Source organism: Anabrus simplex, chromosome 3, assembly GCF_040414725.1.
Source record: "Anabrus simplex isolate iqAnaSimp1 chromosome 3, ASM4041472v1, whole genome shotgun sequence".
NCBI lineage: Eukaryota > Metazoa > Arthropoda > Insecta > Orthoptera > Tettigoniidae > Anabrus > Anabrus simplex.
The window spans coordinates 473,543,486-473,550,990 of record NC_090267.1 but is presented as its reverse complement, the minus strand read 5'-3'; the positions used below and the strand labels follow the sequence as shown (position 1 = coordinate 473,550,990).

Here is a 7,505-nt window from a genome sequence, read left to right as displayed (position 1 = left end):
GGGCTAGAATATACTTCAGTAAATTTCGATCTTGTTCGCCTCTGTGCTGTAGTGGTTAGTGTGATTAGCTGCCACCCCCAGAGGCCCGCGTTCGATTCCCGGCTCTGCCACGAAATTTGAAAAGTGGTACGAGGGCTGGAATGGGTTCCACTCAGCCTCATGAGGTCAACTGAGTGGAGGTAGGTTCGATTCCCACCTCAGCCATCCTGGAAGTGGAATTCCGTTTTTCCCACTTCTCCTCCAGGCAAATACTGGGATGGTACCTAACTTAAGGGCACGGCCGCTTCCTCTTCTATCCCTTCCAGTCTTCCCATCCTTCCGCAAGGCCCCAGTTCAGCACAGCAGGTGAGGCCGCCGCGAGGTACTGGTCATCCTCCCCAGTTGTATCCCCGACCCAAATGTTCACGCTCCGGAACACTGCCCATAGAGGCGGTAGAGGTGGGATTCCTCACTGAGTCCGGGAGAAAAACCAACCCTGGAGGGTAAACAGTTTAACTTGTTTCTTTCTGAACATCCCGCCACTGGAAATTACTGTTTCAGTACTGTGTTGTGTCAATAGAACGTGCCTATCTTTCAGGACGAAGAAACCATTCCGTTACATTGCCAATTTTTTTTCAAACTCAAAAGTTTAAAATTTCCGCTGCGGACAGGACTCGAACCTGCGCGGGTAGCACCCATTGGATTTCAAGTCCAACTCCTTAACCACTCGGACACCGCAGCTGCAGCGTCGTAGCATTCACTTTGCACTTCTGTATCTGCCTGGATCAAAGCTGTTATTCTTTTGTTGCAGTCAGTTAATTATCACTTTGTTTGGAAAGATATCGAGTCATTACTCACCACTAGACGTGACGACCATATCCGCTAAGTCTCTTCAGATGTGCATGTAAATATATGCTCATTAAAACCTCATACGTCCTGAAGCACATGCTGAAAACTGAAACTTCCCGGTTGGCGCTTTTTCTGTTCCTAATCTAGGCCTAGCATCTGAATGTCGCTCCTAATACACATCAAAACTTAAAACTTTAGAAAGCTCATATTAATAGAAATCTTATTTTTAGTTCATTAATCCTAACAAGGCAACTAGACTACAATCAAAGCTTCATCCCTTATATAACACTGTTTCCCGGTGAAGAACTATTTGAGACACTTTCTCCACAGAGAAAAGTAGTTCGCCTCTGTGCTGTAGTGGTTAGCGTAATTAGCTGCCACGCCCGGGCTCTGCCACGAAATTTGAAAACTGGTACGAGGATTACACTGGAATGGCGTCCACTCAGTCTCGGGCATCAAGTGAGTAGAGGTCGGTTCGATTCCCACTTCAGTCATCCTCGAAGTGGTTTTCCGTGTTTTCCCACTTCTCCTCCAGGCAAATGCCCAGATGGTACCTATCATAAGACCACGGCCGCTTCCTTCCCTTTTCCTTGCCTATTCCTTCCGATCTTCTCGTCCCCCACAGTGCCCCTGTTTAGCATTGCAGGTGAGGCCGCCTGGGCGAGGTACTGGTCGTCCTCTCCAGTTGTATCCCACGACCCAAAGTCTCGCGCTCCAGGACACAGTTATTGGTTGGGGCGGGCTCCTTCGGCCCAACCCTGGAGGGTAAACGGATTATTATGAAAGAAAGAAGGCAAAAATTATTATTATAATTATCATTATTATTATTATTAAGACCGGAATGTGAAGTGTGTGCCGCTGGATGTGGCAGCTAATCACACAACCACTGCACCAGGTAAGGGTGTATTCTGCCCGAAAGCAGGTTCGAACCTCCGCAGAAGTGTGCCTGAGCCGGAGTTTACTTACGGTCGGATGGCCAGTTCCTTTCCGCTCCTCCACTCCTTTACCCCCCCCCCCCCAATAGCGCGTGGCAACCCATCCAAATATTCACCACGCCCAGCGTTGCCTAACTTCGGAGATCTCACGGTATCCGGTGTTTCAACATGGCTACGGCCATTGGCACTACACCAGAAAGGCGGTGTAATCCTCACTTTGTCCAATAATTTAAGAATTGTATAGAATTGTTTCTCTCTTTCTATTTTTGTTTTGTATTCCCCTACATACTATGAATAATGCGCGTCTTCCATTATTTCTCTATAAAATAAACAACGATTTTCGTTATGCCTCTCTCTCTGATCCTTTTTATACATTCGCACTGTTGAAAGCCTTTCCTTCATTATTGACATATCTTCATTCCATCTTAAGAAACACATTCTTTCTTTCTTCCTTTCTTTCTTTCTTAACCTGCTTACCCTCCTGATACCCTGTTCGCAGTGTTAAACCTGCTATGATTACTTCGCAGAAAGGAAAGATATGCTATGTACCGTTCAAAGAAGCATTTTAATTTATAGTTTCTCATGTAAATATTCAAGGTTCCTGTTATCGGTAATGACGTTTTTAAATAACATAAGTGTTTGCAGAATTTGCCGATTATTAATGTTCTAAAACTTGCTGGGGGGATGGGTAAAAGATGTCTTTCTTCATGATCTGTAAACTTGTGTACTACTATTGTTTGAAGTTGTCTTTTTTCTCAAGGATTCTAAGGTTTTAATTACATGTGTATATTCTTAATGTGCAAACAAGCAAGTTTCTTTTCTATTTGCTTTACGCTGCACCGACACAGATAGGTCTTATGGCGACGATGGGATAGGAAAAGATTAGGAATGGGAAGGAAGCAGTCGTGACCTAATTACGGTACATCCCCAGTATTTGCCTGGTGTGAAATTGGGAAACCACGGAAAACCATCTTCAGGGCTGCCGACAGTGGGGTTCGAACCTAATATCTCCCGGATGCAAGCTTACAGCTGCGCCGCCCTAACCACATGGTCAACTCGCTCGGCCCACAAAATTTGAATGGTGGTACAAGGGATAGAGAGGTTCCCACCTGAGCCATCCTCGAAGTGGTTTTGCGTGGTTTCCCACTTCTTCTCCAGGCAAATTCTGCGATGGTACCAAACTTGAGGCCACGGCCGTTTCCTTCCTTCTTCCTTGTTTACCCATTCTGATCTTCCCATCCCCCACAAAGCCCCTGTTCAGCATAGCAGGTGAGTCCGTGATCCTACCGCCCAGGTGTATCCCTCTTGACCCAAAGTCTCACGTTCCAGTACACTGCCATTGAGGTGTAGAGGTGGAAAAAACCAACACTGGAGGGTAAACGGATTACGAAAGAATAACGAAAGAAAGAGAGAAAGAAAGAAAGAAAGAAAGAAAGAAAGAAAGAAAGAAAGAATTATTATTATTATTATTATTATTATTATTATTATTATTATTGAGATCGGAATGTGAAATGTGTGCCGCCAGGTGTGGCAGCGAGTCATACAACCAGTACACCATATAGGCGGACAATTAGTTATTCTTCCCGATGTAACCCAGTCTCTGTTTAATAATCTAACAATTGTGTAGAATTGCTTTTCTCTTTCTATTTTGTTGTATATTCCCCTACATACTCCTCATACGCCTCTTCCATTATTTCTCCATAGAATAAACAACGATTTTCGTGTTCTTTCTCAGACCCATTTTTTTAATATATTCTCATTAGCCACCACATCTTTTCTCACTGTTGAAAGCTTTCTTTCCTTATTGACATAATTATGTTCATTCCAACTTAAGAAACACATGTAGAATTAGTAGGTAGACTTGGACCATTGTAACGATGGTCAGAAGTCATTTAATTTAACCCATTCAATCCATTGGCCAATGGATAAGATTCCTTTTACAGCTTTCCATACCTGGCGAGTTGGCCGTGCGGTTAGGAGCGCGCAGCTCTGAGCTTGCATCCTGGAGATATTGGGTTCGAACCCCACTGTCGGCAGCCCTGAAGATGGTTTTCCATGGTTTCCAATTTTCACACGAGGCAAATGCTTTGGCTTTACCTTAATTAAGGCCATGGCCAATTCCTTCCCATTCCTAGGCCTTTCCTCTCCCATCGTCGCCATAAGACCTATCTGTGTCTGTGCGACGTAAAGCAACTAGCCAGCTTTCCATCATTTGATAATACGCCTGATACTAGAAGAACCTTTCAGCAAATCACAGAGAAATTATAATTGGATATATACTCCTCTAGATATTATGTGATTTCATATCCAGGAAATTACAAAAGCATATGTAATTCGGTTGATAAGTAGTAAGCTAGTTTACTTGTGGTGAAAATTGGGCATAGTTTCCGATTTTTTATTTTTTCGGCAGTCATATACCTTTCTCAAAAATCTCATCGCATTATTAAACCTGCTGTGATTACTTCTCAAAAAGGAAAGATATGCTATGTACCTTTCATAGAAACATTTTTTAATAGTTCCTTCTGTCAATATTCAAGGTTCTTGATATCGGTAATGGCATTTTTAAATAACATAAATGTTTACCGATTACTATTAATGTTCTACAATTTGCTTGGGAATGGATAAAAGGTTTACTTTTTCTTTCGTGATCTGTACAGTTGTTTACATAAATTTGCAGAGAAACCAACAAGAAAAAATACAGGCTGGACAGAAACACGCAGGAAGGAACACAGTGAAAAAATGAAGAAATATTGGGAAGAAAGGAAGAAGAAACATTGTGCAAAATAAGTTCAAACGCGCTCCACAGCTGGGCACAACGAATCAAAATAATAATAATAATAATAATAATAATAATAATAATAATAATAATAATAATAATAATAATAATAATAATAATAATAATAATGTTATTTGCTTTACGTCCCACTAACTACTTTTACGGTTTTCGGAGACGCCGAGGTACCAGAATTTTGTCCCGCAGGAGTTCTTTTACGTGCCAGTAAATCTACTGACACGAGGCTGACGTATTTGAGCACCTTCAAATACCACCGGAATGAGCCAGGATCGAACCTGTCAACCTGGGGCTAGAACTCCAGGGCCTCAATCGTCTGAGCCACTCAGGCCCTTTTTTAAGGAATCTAAAGTTTTAAATTACATGTGTCTATTTCTAATGTGCAAAACAACGCAATTACAAACATAATAATGACCGACGTGGTCATTTTTTAAAGGTAATAAATTTCATGCTCCATCCGCTTCTGTGGTGTAGTAGTTAGTGTGATTAGCTGCCATCCACGGTGGTCCGAGTTCGATTCCCGGCTTTGCCACGAAATTTAAAAAGTTGTACGAGGGCTGGAACGAGGTCCGTTCAGCTTCGGGAGGTTTACTGAGTAGACGGGTGTTCGATTCCCCCCTCAGCCATGCTCAAATTGGATTTCCGTGTTTTTCCACTTCTCCTCCAGGCAAAATAACGGGATGGTACCTATCTTAACGCCACGGCCGCTTTCTTCCCTCTTCCTTGTCTATCCCTCCCAATCATCCCATCCCCTCACAAGGCCCCTATTCAGGATAGCAGGTGAGGCCGCCTGGTCGAGGTACTGGTCCTCGTCCCCGGTTGTATCCCCTTTCCCAAAGTCTCACGCTCCAGGACACTGCTTTTGAGGTGAGGTAGGATCCCTCGCTGAGTCCGAGGGAAAAACCAACCCTGGAGGGTAAGGGGGTTAAGAAATAAAGAAAAGAATGAAACTGATACACCGCTAATTTTTTTTTTTATTTCGGGGACTTTTAATTTAACATTTGTGTTTGTTTACATTTATTTTCTTAGTAGTATATTTTGCGGTCTTCTTATTCGGTTTGCTAAATATCCAAATGATTTGTGGAGAGTGTTCAATAAGAATGGAAAATATGTTTCTGTTTTTATGGACATGCATCACATAAATATTACTACAGCCTTGACTCTTGTATATTTATTGAGCATGTGAACGGTTGTCTGTGTGGGCTGTGTGCTTTATTATCAATTAATGATGGCCTGGGAATGGCTAAGTTTACCTGGGGCTTGCAATGAGACATTATTACACTTACTGAGAATTAATGTGAAGGAACACAGAGAATTTCACATTTCACGGTCCACTTTTTTCATTGCAGACATCAGAATTATTGCCCCGAATACTATTTGCGTGACATTTGATTTAAGTTTATTAACACAATAGTTTTGGATATCGAATTTTCACTACCGCATTGTAATCGAAATCGACTTTTAACCTATTAGGTCGTGTTACGTACATGTACTACGTGTTGAAAAGGTCTTAAGTACAGAACAAAACTGGCCAACCGGACACCAGTAGGTTACAAAACCACAACCTCCTTTCCAACAGAATAATCATGACCTAGCCCACCATACCTCAATTGGTAGAGCAACCGACGCGAAATCTGGAGGTTGTGAGTTCGAATCCCACTGGTCTCCTTGGAGTACCAACAGCACCCTCAACATGGCGGTATGCCCACGGACATCTCCCGAGTTACACGCTACTACCCAGCTCGCCCTCATCATGGCAGTACGCTCACGGACATCTCCCGAATAACACGCTACTGCGCAGCTCGCCCTCAACATGGCGGTACGCGCATGGACATCTCCCGCGTTACACGCTACTGAGCAGCCAGGTATGTGGGGTCTTAATTCAGAAGGCTAGCACTCTGAGGCGTACAGCCTTACACACGATGACTGAGCCCCTGCGACGAATATATTACACCTTGCCCTCCTTGATCCTCCTGTCTATCGTCCGTTATCATAAATATTGTCAGTAACTGGAATAATGCCAGAGACATCCCTAATGAAATCTGAAGCTCGTCTCCTATTGTGTTCAAAATTTCCCGAGCAGCTGTAAAAGAGTTTTTTTATACACAGCCTGTTTCCAGTCGTGGAATGAATGCAGCCCCCAATCTAGCGGCGAGGATAGGAATTATGCCGGCTGCCGAAGCCTGTCAAGGGCTGCCTGGCCGAGACGGTAAAGGCGTGCTCGGTTCGTCCGGAAGGACGTAGGCTCGAATCCCTGTCAGGAAGTCGTAAAAATTTAAGAAACAAGATTTCCACTTCCGGAGGTGCACATGACGCTGAGGTTCACTCAGCCTACACCAAAAATGAGTACCAGGTTAATTCCTGGGGGCAAAGGCGGCCGGGCATAGAGCTAACCACTCTACCTCATTAAGTGCCGAGGTTACGGATAGTGGAAGCCTTTATCTTCCACTCCTGCGGCCTGTACGGAGATAACTTTCCTTTGCTTTGTTTTTGCCGAAGCCTGTCGCATTCCTGTGGGACTGACAGATGAATGACTGACAGATGAAATGAAATGATATTAGAGAGTGTTGCTGAAATGATGACAGAGATAACCGGAGTACTAGGAGGAAATCCTGCCCCGCCCTCCCTTTGTCTAGCACAAATCTCGCATGGAGTGACCGGGATTTGAACGACGGAAGCCAGCTGTGAGAGGCCGGTGAGCTTCCACCTGAGCCACGATGGCCTCAGCTGTCAAAGGGTCCTGCTTCCAATTCTAGTCAGATCTAGAGCTACATTTGAACAGGTAAAAAGGTTCCTTCTTATGCTCAGGTATTCTTTCTACAAAACGAGAATTGTAATTCCAGCGTGCTTGCGAAATAAGAAACACTTTCATCTGAATCTTCTCATTTAAAGCCTAGGTTCTCTTTGTAGATTTAGAAAAGAATACAGCAATGCAATTGACAGTCAAGAAA

The 7,505-nt window shown here is 43.5% G+C and overlaps 1 non-coding gene across 1 annotated transcript; it reads right to left on the bottom strand.

Annotated features, from left to right (window-relative positions):
- Positions 1-638: 638 nt before the first annotated feature.
- On the bottom strand, positions 639-720 carry TRNAS-UGA (transfer RNA serine (anticodon UGA)). The gene has a single exon. It is a non-coding gene; the product is annotated as a tRNA-Ser (tRNA).
- Between the last annotated feature and the right edge of the window lie 6,785 nt (positions 721-7,505).